This window comes from Alexandromys fortis, unplaced genomic scaffold (genome assembly GCF_014885135.2).
Source record: "Alexandromys fortis isolate MF-2015 unplaced genomic scaffold, M_Fortis_MF-2015_v1.1 scaffold_6, whole genome shotgun sequence".
Lineage (NCBI taxonomy): Eukaryota > Metazoa > Chordata > Mammalia > Rodentia > Cricetidae > Alexandromys > Alexandromys fortis.
Genome location: NW_026067902.1, coordinates 339,041 through 352,555, shown reverse-complemented (window position 1 = coordinate 352,555; position 13,515 = coordinate 339,041).

The following is a 13,515-nucleotide window of genomic DNA, read 5'->3' as shown; positions in this document are numbered from 1 at the left end:
CTATTAGGATGGGTGTCGGCATTGAAATAAAGAGACCGAGAAACTGCATTGCTTTTAAGTAGTCAGAAAGTCAGCAATCACAGCACTCGAGGTGAAAGCGTTAGGATCAGGGTTTCAAACCTAGCCTTGGCTATGTGAGACCGTGTCTTCAAACACACACATAGGACGGTCATTCTAGCTGCCTGAATTTCCCCCCAGTACAGGACACACCCGGTCTCATGGGGAAAAGGCATAACAGGATGCTGCAGAACCAAGGGAAACACTAACTCACTGGTTTAAAACAAGAAGAGGGTGGAATGAGGGCCAGTGAGGAAAGACGCTTGCCCAGGCTTCATCCTTTGATAGTTGAGTCCAAGAAAATGTCAATTCTTTATCCAGAATCTCACAGCTACTTTCAGTGACACAGTTGGGACCAGAAATGAAAGCCTCTTGGCTCCCAGCCCCACAGTCCTTCCAGAACACAAATGTGCAATTTCTCTTGTCTGGTGTTTTTCTCTGTTTTTCCTTTCTCTAAGCTTTTGGAGATGAATTGTAGTTTTGGAGATCAAATATTAAATCTCCATTTCAATAGTTGACCAATGGAACACTATGAAGAAGAAGAAGAAGAAAGGAGAGAGAGAGAAGAAAATCTCATTCTGGTGTTCCAGAATTTTCCTGCCCAGAAAACCTCAAGAGTTCAAGGCATTGGCTGCCGTCTGTACTTCCAAGACCTGAAACATTTTCTTCTAAAGTCTTTTGGCTCTGAGGTCTTTAAGTTACATTGGACTTGAATGAATTCCTAAAGGCCTTTTCATAAACACTGAACTCTGCAATAAAAGAAAAAGAACAGGAGGAAAATCAACTTTTAAAGTACAAGGAAAAAGAAAACATCCACTCAAGTGTGTGTGGGTGGGTGACTAAATAGAAGACATTAGGCGACCCCAGGGTTTGAAGAGCTGGAATCTATTCTTCAGAGAACTATTTACAGAAAAGCCCTTGGTGAAAGTGTAAATGGGCAGTACTGTTGCTGGTACCTCTACTCCGTCCCTCTGTGACCTTTCTGTAGCCATCATCATCTTGTTCTCCATGCTCTCTCTGCTGGTTCTCAATCTCTTTCCAGTCTTTGATGTGATAGAAATGACAAGTTTGCAATTATCTGGAGACCTGAAGCTCGGAAACTTTACTACTAAGTCATTGTGCTTCGAAGATTGACTCTGCCATGGGGCGCCCTCTCATCTGAGGTCAGTCCGTGCTGTGGCTTGGATATGATTGATTTGTGCCCAGAAGGGTTATGTGTTGGAACCCTGGTTCCCAGTGCAACGACGTGAGGGAGAGGTGGAAACTTTCCTTGTTTTTGTTTGTTTGTTTGTTTGTTTGTTTGTTTGTTTTTTTTCGAGACAGGGTTTCTCTGTGGTTTTGGAGCCTGTCCTGGAACTAGCTCTTGTAGACCAGGCTGGTCTCGAACTCACAGAGACCCGCCTGCCTCTGCCTCCTGAGTGCTGGGATTAAAGGCGTGCACCACCACCGCCCAGCCGAGAGGTGGAAACTTTAAGATGCAGGTATTGAAGGATTGGTGGTGTTGCCCTTGAAAAGTCTCCAGCCTTGGTATTTTGTTTTAGCAATGTAAAACAGACAGAAATAGCACGGGGGAGTACCGTAGCCTGTGACTAACCAGTGATACAGTACAAAAGTCCATCCCTGTGGAAGGACCCAGCACAAGTCTGAAAGGCCTTTGGTTTCTGATCTCCCTGAGACTGGCCAAATTGGTAATGAGCCTTGCATTGTAATATGCTCTACCAAATCCTCACCAAATCTCTTCTTTGCTTGTGCTTTTAATTCAAAGACACCGCCCAATAAATAACCCATGGGACCTTTGCTCTATATGTGGTATTTTATTGGTAAAATTCTGTAGGGTGCATGACATGTTTTCTTACTAACATTTAGTTTACATGAGTGCTGTGGAGGTAGCTCATTCACAAGTAACATGTAAGATTCTGCGTTCAATCCTCAGTATTTTTGTTAATAAGCTTTTTGTTACACTATTCACTGGAAGCCCTCCTGACTCTTTCTTCTGTCTCTTTTCTATTTCTTTCCTCAATCCACACTCCCCTTCTCAGGAATGTATGGTCAAGTCGAGCCGGTCCTGAAAGCTGAAACAATATATTGTCCTTTTATGTGCCAGTTTGAGCTGGATTTTAGATAGAAGACTATGATATCAGAAAACTTTCTTTGAATTCTGGTATACTACAAGACCAACGGTTCTCAACCTTCCTAATGCTGTGACCATTTAATACAATTCCTCATATGATCTGAAACCATAAAATTATTTTGTTGCTACTTCTTAACTGTAATTCTGCTATTGTCATAAATTGTAATGTAAAATCTGATATGCAACAAAATATGCAAAAAAAATGTTTAAGGATATCTCATATGTAGTCTCTATGGGGGGTTGTGACCCTTAGTTTGGGAACCGCTGCACAAGATCCTGGAATGCCACCAAATGACTCTAAACCTGTTTCCCAAGCAGAAAAACAATAAAACTACCACCCTGCCTACCTCGTATGTAGAAAATGCAATCCTAGGCCTTTGAGCAGGTCTATTACAGCACAGGCCAACATAAATTGAACACCTGGCTTATCAATCTCTTTGCAGACTTTTCTGCCAACACAGACCCCACTCAACTTGTATTTAGGTGGGCTCTGATTTGCTTCTCCAGTTGCCTTGAGAAAACATCTGACAAAGCGACCTAACAAATGAAGGCTTAGTGCTGACTCCCAGTTCGATGTAGATTTCATCACGAAGAGAAACTTGAAGCAGCTTTCACATCATGTCCGCAATCAGGAAGGGAGGGCAGTGAAGGCGCGCAGCTGGACAGCTTCCTTTCCTTTCTCCATTTCACAAGGCTCCGGGTCCTCTGCAGAGGGAATGGTCCTGCCCGTGATTAAGATGGGTCGCCCTCCTTCATTAGCATCACCAAGATAGGTCAACAAGTCCAGAGCCCTATCACCCAAAGGCCTATCTCTCAGGTGATTCTAGGTCTGGTCACATTGGAAATCAATATTGGGTTTACCAAACAGCTCTGTGAGTAACATCACTTGCCATGACAGCCTGATGACCCAAGTGTAACCCCGCAGAACCCAGGTAAGGGTTGAAAGATGGAATTGACTCCATTTTATTATTTTCTTTCACGTCTCATATTGTTTACTAATATTTTCTAAATCCCCATGCCTCTACCCTGGCAAGAGGTATTTTTGTCTAGGCTAGTCCCTGACAATGGTTTGACCAAGGAAGTCAGTTCCCTTTGATTCAAGTTCTATCTTTTGTAATTTTTTTTTATTTGAGTATGGTGTGTATGTGAGTATATATATACACACATATATATATATATATATATTGTCTGGGGGCAGGGGTATATATGCCACATATGCCATGGTTCAATATGAAGGTCAGAGGTCATCTTTTGGGAATCGAGTACCACCCACTGCATAGACTGCTAAATGACTAATTTTGGGGGGGGGGGAAGGAATTCTACCTCATAAATTTGTTAGAGTGAAATGGGACTGCAGAAACACATGGGCATATTAAAATCATATCAGGAAAACCAATCCCAAGAACTTTGGATACATTAGACTAAGAACAAGTTTAACATCCTTGGACCCATAAAGAAGTGGGCACTTAGCACCGCAATGACAATGGGTCCCAGACTGCTGATTTCCTGTTTAGCAACCCTTCTTGGCAACAGTTTAATAACAGGAAATGGCACACACATTTAACAAGAATAGGGGAAATCCCAGGAGTATGATTATTCAATAATCCCATGAAGTTTAGGTCTTGATAGTATTTCTTTTTTTAAATATTTATTTATTATTTATAAAATATTCAATCTGTGTATGTTTGCAGACCAGAAGAGGACAGCAGACCTCGTTACAGATGGTTGTGAGCCACCATGTGGATGCCGGGAATTGAACTCATGACCTTTGGAAGAGCAGGCAATGCTCTTAACCACTGAGCCATCTCTCCAGCCTCCCTTGATAGTATTTCTGACAGAGGCAGGTAGGGGGAATGGAAGTTAAAATTAAGGGGTAGAAAAGACAAACAAACCCAAGAGACAAAAAAATTACTTTGTAGATGGTATATTTATTGAGTTTTAAAAGATTTGTTTTATTTGCTTATTTTTAAGTGTGTGTGCATGTGTGTGTGTGTGTGTGTGTGTGTGTAAGTGTGAAATGAGTAGAAGAAAGCTAGTAACTGATGATTTTCCAGTGTCTCTGCTTCAGCACTTGCCTCTAAGTTCCTTCCTTGAGTTCCTGTCCTGACGTCCCTAAACGATGCAATGTGACTTGGAACTGTAAACTGAAATGAGCCTTCTCCTACCCAACTTGTTTTGGATCATGGTGTATGTCACAACAATAGAAAGCAAACTTGAACAAACATGTCAAAGTTGTTTTCTGAGCCCCAAGACACACCCACCTTCTTAAAATATAAAAGAGTTGCACACATGCGTGCATGCACACATGCTAAGGAAAGAAAGAAGGAATGGAGTAGGGAAGAAAGGAGGGAGACAGGTTAGCAAGAGCAGAAGCATGAGACACAGCTCTGAGCTGCTGTCTGTAGCAGACTAAGTTCTTTTCAGGGACCTCTACTTAAAGGTTTCTATTTGGTTATCTGTTTTGGGTGTTTTGCTTTGATTTTTGCTTTCCCATTCTTTTCATTTTCATTGATGTGAGAATTATGCAGCATAAAATTAACCATTTTAAATATAAATGATTCCGTGGCCAGAGGTTTAGAACTTTCACAATGGTGTACAATATCTGTTTCTATCTAGCTTCAAAATGTTTTCGTCTCCCCACAAGGAAACTCTTTTAGGCAGTATAGTGGTATATTATATGTGTTTTAATAAATAAAAGTTTACCTGAAGATCAGAGAGCAAAGCAGTCATACTAGTTTGCTATACAGGCCAGGAAGCAGTGGCACACACCTTTTATCCGAGGACTCAGAAGACGGAGACAGAGAGATCTCTGTGAGTTCAAGGCCACCCTGGGCTATGAGATTGAATCTGTCTTAAAAGAGAAAGAACTCACACAAAGGTGATCCCAGCACTTGGGAATCACACGCCTTTAATCCCAGCGCAGTAGGGAGGTATCTGTGGTTGTTTTCAGCTTTTGGCTCTTGCAAAATCATTGCAATAGGCATGGATATGCAGGCAGCAAAGCTCACAAAACATTTCTTTGTCTGTTTCTGTAAGACTTGTGTGTGTGTGTGTGTGTGTGTGTGTGTGTGTGTGTGTGTGTAGGTCAGAGGACAACTTTCCAGAAGGTGATTCTTTTCAAGTTCACTGATGTGAGGTTGATTTCCTTTCCTTCTCACTACAGTCTAGCTGGACCTCGGACTACCAGGTGACTCCCCTGCCTTTCATTCCCACCTCGCCTTAGGAATGCGGGAATCACAGCTGTGAACCACCACATCCGGTTTTTATTCCATGGGTTCTGACAATCAAACTCAGATCATCAGGCTTGTGTGGCAGGCCCTCTCATCCGCTGAGCCACTCTGTAAGCCCGAGCTCATACCATCTTAATGGCCATTGATGGCTTAAAATAAATTCACACCTGAAGCACACGTAAGCTCCACGAGTAAATTCCTCCATGGGAGCTAGTTTGGATGGGGTTTTGGTCAACCTGAAAGAACACTGACTACTACGGCAAACCGTTCACACATCTTTGAAAGCGCAGTCTTTTGGATCTATGGAAAACAACCTGCTCGTTAAGAAAACGTTTTGAAACCCTGTAAATTTCTCTGGTTAAAGGTTCTCCTGTCCTCAAAGAAACTTGAATAAGAATTTGAAACATTTCTGAACTACCGGAATGAGCTCAGCTAAGCCGAGAACATTCCTGAGCTGTGTCTCAGCACCGCACTGAGAAATCATAACAGAGGCCGGAACCTTAGAAGCTTCTGCACAGTCAGAGTGAAGAGACCCGAGGAGCTTTGAGTTAGAAGTCTGACCGGCAGACCTACGCTAAACCAGCAGGCAATCTCTTCTAGCAGTCGTCTCAGATGTCCCCGGCCACTCAAGCTCTCTTTGCTTCCACCGTTTGCTTCCTGCCGTTCATCTGTCATTCTTGTGGTCAGAAGAATGCCAGTGTTTTCTTTATAAACGACTTCTAAGAATTGCCTTCAGTTTGCTTGGCTAAATTCTCTACTGCACATACTTCTGCGAAAGGACATTGTGTCTCATTTCCGCTAAAAGAAAACCTGAATAGTGAGAGAATATAATTGCTGACAACTCATTTAAAAAAAAAGAGAAAGAAAAGAAAAACCACCGCCACTGGTGGTTCATTTTGATCTTGAAGTCCTTGACTTACCTGTACAACGAGAACACAGACTGGATCTGAGATCCTTCCGGCTCCCTGCCCCCAGCATCTGCTGTGCTGAGTCCACCACAGAATTTGCAGCTGTCTGCTTTTTCTGTTTCTTTAATCTCTTACCCTGACCTCTACCCATCTCTCCACACTGGCAAGATCAAAATGGCTGCTCTAACACTACAAGACCTCAGAGCTTCATGCTGGCTTTGTGTCATACAAAAGAAAAGGGTTCAGAATTTCCACTAAGATACCCGAATCATCTGTCACGGGGCACAAGCTTGTTCTCGGCAGTCATGTAGCCATGGGTGAGGAGTAGGATGGATCGTGGTGACTGGATGGAACTCGGCTACGTGTCCATACCATGAGTCAGAACTGGACCCATGCTCCCTACCCCAACCCCGGAATCACCAGATTCCCAAAAAGAAAACTTGAGCTTTGATAAGGGAAATGGTTACTAGGAAGGGAACCAACAAATGCTCACGTCATCTCCAGGGACTGGATACCTCGATACCTTCATTATTTCCATTTTGTCCACATTTTTATGGTTGATATCTTAGCTTCCTTTCTGTTCCTCTGATAAAAACACCTTGACTAAAAATGACAGTGGAAGCTGGAGAGATGGCTCAGCAGTTAAGAGAACTGGCTACTCTTCCAGGGGATGTGAGTTTGGTCCCTAGCACATATACCAGGGCACACATAACCACTCACAACTCCGGTTCCGGGAAATCTGACACTTTCTTCTGGCTTCCACCGGTACTGCATGTACATGTTGCATAGATCGATAAGCAGGTAAAACACCAATACACGTAAAATAAAGGGAAAAATTTTAAAGCAATTTAGGGAGGAAAGGTTTTATTTCGGCTCGCAAGTTATCGTCCATCATTGAGGGGAGTTAGGGCAGGAGCTAGAAACAGAAATCCTGGTGGAATGCTGGTGCTGACTCGCTCACAGGCTCACGATTTTTGTCCTTGTCAAAACTCCGTGTCCAGGGAATGGTGCTGCTCACAGTGGGCTGGTCCCTTAAGCAATGTTCCGCTCTCCATCTGAGATAGTACATGTCAGCCACTCTTCCCCAGCCAAGTCTTCATTCTGGTAGTGTGAGCAATTTGCCAGCTAGAATATGGTTCTAGACTACATGTCATAAAAGATGGTTCCTCAACAGTCACTGCTTTATTAAACAAAAACAAAAACAAAAAGCCAAGAGGACTAGTTGAAAGGGAGCTGACCAAGCAGCTGTTTTAGAATCCTGTATGTTTCTGGATGTACATGTTGTTAAGATAACTTTTCAGCGTTGTTTTTCTAAAAGGCATCTGATGGACGCTTTGCTGATTGATAAGACTGATTGATGAGATTCATCAGGTTGATAACTATCACCAATGAGAAGCTAAGAAAGCTGATGGGTGGATTGTCACCATTTTTTTTTTTTTTTTTTTTTTTTTTTTTTTTTTGGTTTTTCGAGACAGGGTTTCTCTGTGGCTTTGGAGTCTATCCTAGAACTAGCTCTTGTAGGCCAGGCTGGCTTCGAACTCACAGAGGCCTGCCTCTGCCTCCCGAGTGCTGGGATTAAAGGCGTGCGCCACCACCACCTGGCCTGGATTGTCACTATTATCCTGAGTCTGACAAGTTCATACTGATTAGGGTTTGAAATGGGTCTTGATGCATTGCTTAATCATAGCAGATACTGTGAAATTAATATGGTTGATTGGGACAAAGTACCCCATTTACTGGAATGTTGTTTGGGATATTTCAGCAGTTTGGTGGACAGTGAGAGGTGTCAGAATGTCTCATAGCTTTTAATCCATGAACTATTTGTTCAGTTTGAGAAAAGTTACATAATTCCTCCGAGTATCAGGTTTCTACACTGGTGAAACAGGAGGAAAAAATGCTTACCCTACTTATTTTTCAAAGTTATTAAAAAGATGTGGCTTGAGTTCTTTTAAGCAGTAGCTTGATGTTTTTCAAGGCAGAATGAAAAATATTCGTATGGAAAAAAAAAGTCAGTGCCTCAAGGGAAATTTGGTGAGTAATTTGTCCTGCATAATGTACCCTTGTACAGTGTACGTTTTGTACATCAAGTGGAAGATTTCAAGCCAGCAAGAAGTATAGATTCTTCAGAACCCCAAAGTAGTACTAGTGGAGATAGTAATACTTTTTATTTTATGTGTGAACAGCTCCCAGCTATGATCTTTAACCCAAAAGCTCAAGAGAAATCCACACTATGAAAAATAAGCCTTGTTTTCTAAAGGAAGATCTAAGTCAAACAAGAAATCAAACATTGGGAGTGTCTTAGGGCTTTTATTGCTGTGAAGAGACACCATGACCACACACAGCAACTTTTACAAAGAAAACATTTAATTGAGTGTCAGAGACCAGCTTCAACATAAATACCACTTGCCGGGTAGGAGAACAGGGATCAGAAAGTTAGTAAAGAATACAAAGATGCAAGTAAAAATTATAAAACAGAAACATAGGATAATAGCAGGAAGGAGTTTCAGTGAACACTGAAATCGCTAGCATTTAATTTTTCATACACTTTTATACCCCAATACAAAAGGGGGAAGAAAGCAACAAAAGACTTTAACATGATACAAAGGACAACTTGAACAGTTAATTGTTTCAACACTTTGAGCCATCAAGTCATTAATTCATTCGTTAGCATTCTGTTGTTTAGGCAGTGAACCCACCCTTGACCAAGTATCCTGAAGGCAGCTATTCCCCAGGTTAAACCTCCAATTACAAAAGAAGGAGCAAAAGTGTATTTACATATATCTGTCAAGATAGAGTAGATCTATCTGTATGTGCCATCTTAATGTCAAAAAAATAAATAAAATAAATAATTATTTTCTTTTTTTGTTTTTTTATTTAGCCCTGGTTGTTGTCAACACTTCTGAGCGTCCTCAAACTCTCTGATCTTCAGATAAGGTGGAAATAGGCTCACATTTTTGGGCCTCCTCAATCAAGGTAGTGACTTACAGTTTGAGAGGTTCAATCTGTTATGCTCATGAAGGGGAGCATGGAATCATGCAGGCAGATGTGGTGCTGGAGTCAAGAGTATTACATCTTGCAGGTATCAGGAGGTTGACTGAAAGTTGCACTGAGAGCTCAGTCCGTTGCTCTGATGAGGGTCTCTGTCTCTATCTCCATCCAGTTGAGCAGAAGGAGGGAGAAGGTGAGCAAGGAAGTCAGGACCACGAGGGGTTGGTCCACCCACTGAGGCAGTGTGCTGGTTCTAATGGGAGCTCACCAAATCCAGCTGGACCAGGACTGAACGAGCATGTGATCAAACCGGACTCTCTGAATGTGGCTGACAATGGGACCTGACTGAGAAGCCATTGATAAAGGCACTGGGCTTGTTTCTACTGCATGTACTGGATTTTTGGGACCCTAGTCTATTTGGATGCACAGCTTCCTAGGCCTGGATGTAGGGGGAAGGGCCTTGGACTTTCCACAGGGCAGGGTTCCCTGCCCTCTCTTAAGGAGGGATGGAAGGGAGGAGGGTGAGTGGGGGAGCGGGAGGGGAGGAAGTGTAAATTTTTGAATGGAAAAATAAATAAAAAAAAATCAAAACAAAAAAAATGTTGCACTGAGAGAAGCTTGAGCATAGGAGACCTCAAAGCCTGCCCTACAATAACACACTTACTTCATCCAACAAGGCCATACCTCCTAATAGTGCCACTCCCTTTGGAGGCCATTTTCTTTCACACCAACACAAGGAGACCTAAACTTTCCAAGTAAAGTATTTCTAATGACAAATTAGAATTATGACATACACCAAAGTGGAGGGAGAGTTAGTTTGCCCACCTGGATGTCAGTTCTGACTTTATGGCCCCACCCCCACCTGTCTTCTGGTAAGTTGTTTCTCATCTTAAAAATTAAAAGATGTATTTGTCCTGTTTTTAGTTCTGCCTACTTTCCTTATGAGTCCAGTGTGTTAGGCTTGGTACTGTGTGCCTGTTGTTCCAGGAGACAGGAGGCTGAGAGGTAGGATCGTAGGGAGTTTGGAGCCATCATGTTCTTAAAATTACTTTCTGCTGTCAGGGGGTGATGGCATATTTAGAAAATGCTGAGAAAAATAGGGATACAGTCAAGTTCCAGAAAAGTTAGCTGTATCATTTGTTGCCCATTCTCCGTGCGATGAGAAAGTGCAGGGCGTAGCTGAAATCTTGCCTGGAGTGGTCTGTGAGGCTGGAGCATCTTAGTTACCCACTTTGATGTTGTTATGGATGCAGATTTTTGAGGAAATGACAGTGGAGAACTCTGGGATGCTGGACCACCCGAGCTACTGGTCTTCTATTTACTAGTGTCTCATCCTTTTGTTCTGAAAACCACAAACTCTTAAAGGTACCATACATATCTGCATTAACACAAGTATGGAATGTGTGGTGTGCATAAGTTAGCTAACAATGACTTTCTGTTCTATTTTTCAGCAGACAAAAGACATCTGTCAAAATTATAAGTCCACTTGGACTATATAGCTAAACTAATATAAATTTCCAACCATGCCATATGAAAGATGGCATGTAATAATAAGTCACGAGGACTCTGCAGCCAACAAGATTTATCATGTCTCATCTTGTCTCAGAGCTTCCCATGTAGAGGGATCACCATATTCATTATCTGTCTTATAAGATTTTTTTTGTTTCTTTCTTCATGTATGTAACTAAGATACTCAGGATGTTTTCCCCAGTCAAAACTGATCTTTATCCATTTTTAAGTAATCTGTAGCTTTTCATTTCCTGTAAAAAAACAAAAGCATAACCTTACCTCCAATGCAGCACATTTCCTGACTTCCAATCTGAAGTTAAGACATCTTTAAAAAATACAGACTCATTTAATTCAGCAGGCTTTCCATAATCCCATGGCTCGCAGAAGCTGTTAATTTTTGTTCATTAGCATTTAAAAATTTAAAGTTAATTAAGAGCTAGATAGAGCTCAAATTTTCTCTTATATTTCCTATCCTTATTCTTTTTATATTACTTTACTCTCTCTGAAGACTTCACTTCATTGTTATCAAACTATTTATTTCTTTCTCTGTCTTTACTCATTTTCTTTTCTTTCTTTAGTATCTAAGCACATTTTTAAGTATACTGTATGTTTTCAGAGGTTTTCTCAGTCTGGACCTGGCTTTCTGTGTGCCCACAACATGAACCAAGCCTCGAAGGGACCTGACAGGAAAGGGTACTTTCACATAGCACTTACAAGGTTGCCTGAGAGACTGCAGCATTTGTGTGCTGTAGCTTCAAGAATATGTTCTCCCTGTGCTCTTCTGTGTATCTGCAGGCTGCTTTTGCAGTTTTGCTTAACACATGGTGTTGGCAGCTTGCTCTGTCTTGCTTGGGTCAGTCCACTAGGCTACCCCAATGGTTTGGGGCTGCAGTCTCTGCTTGCTCTTTTGTTAGAGCCAAGACTCATACCTGTGGGCACCAGCCAGGATCCATGTCTATGCACTCCAGCTCTGGGAAATTGCTGGGCTGAGCTGCAGTGGGCATTCCTACCTAGTCTCTGACAGATGAGTGCATCAGCTGCTCACAGGCACTAGGCTTGGAATATACAGTCTTCCATGTTGTATGCCAAAAGCAATAGGTCTTTGGACTGCCAGCTCCCAAATAATGACACAGAGACTTCTTATTAGTTATGAAAGCTGACCAAAGTTTAGACTTGTTACCAACTAGACATTAAAACTTTTAATTTATATTAATTTATATTAATATTTATATTAATCTGCATTCTTCCATGTGGCTCATTTCCTCTCCTCCATACTGTACGTCCAACTTCTTCCATATCACACTGATGAATCTCCACCTCTCTGATTCCTTCCCAGAGTTTCTATCTCTGTCTGTAAGTCCCACATATCTCCTGCCTATTGGTCGTCCAACTCTTTATTAAACTAATCAGATGGTGCCTTAGGCAGGTAAGGAAGGGCAGAGTGTGGTCAAATATCCTACAATGGTCTGACATCCTGTCCTTCTAATTATATCGTGATGGTGAAGATCAAGTTTGCCCAAAGACATCTGATGCATTTGAGGCCCCATTTAGCAGAAAGCAGTCTAATGATAAAATGATGTCACCCCCCCTTTTTCTGACCCCTGCTTGTTTATCAACAGTAAACAAAAAAGAGAAAAATGTAAGCCCCAACCCCTCGCAGAGCTGTAACACTTGCACTTCCCTCTTTAGATATCAAGGACATTAGAGACTTAGTTGTTTTAAATGCTTGGATTGTCTTCCAGATTGTTATTCCTAAATAATTGAATAATAGTATGAAATTGCTTTAAAAAATCATATTGATATGTAATATCAGTAAGTTTAATACATTCTTAATTATTGTATATAATATTAACTTTCTTTTAAAATATAGTCTTATCTAAATGGCATCAAGGTGAAAATTCAAACAAAACTTATTCTTTAAAAAAATAACTTCTTTTACATGTATACGTGCTATGCCTGCATGTATGAATATGCACCACCTATGTGCTTATGGGTGGTTGTGAGCCAACTTGTGTGTGCTGGAAACTGAGTCCAGGTAGTCTGCAAGAATAACAAGTGCTATTAACTGCTGAGCCATCTTTCTAGTCCCTCAAAATTTATTCTTGAATCTTAAATGCAATGAAAACAATCTTAAGTAACATAAAATCTGGACCTAGAACCTAGTGGAAACTGGCATACGATTTTCTCATCATTTTAACCCCAGTGCATTAACGTAGGTGGTGGCTGCTTGTCCATTCCTGACCTCTCAGACTCGAAATAATCGCACAGAAACTATACTAATTACAACACTGCTTGGCCTATTAGCTCAGGCTTTTTATTAACTAACTCTTACAGCTTAAATTAACCCATTTCTATTATTCTGTGGATCACCGCAAGACTGTGGCTTTCCTGGTAAAGTTCCAGCATCTGTCTCCTTTGGCAGCTACATGGTATCTCTTTGACTCTGCCTACTTTCTCTCTATATCTCTGTTCGGATTTTCTCCCTGGCTTTATTCTGCCCTGCCATAGACCAAAGCAACTTCTTTATTAACCAATGGTAATAAAACATATTCACAGCATGCAGAGGGGAGTCCCATATCAGGCTAAGAAGACCATGATATAAGCAAAGCAGGCTAAAAGAGGATCCATTCTTTGGGTGGCCACTGTCCTTCCCAGGCACTGCTTTATTTCTGTCTTGGATTCTGGGCTACAA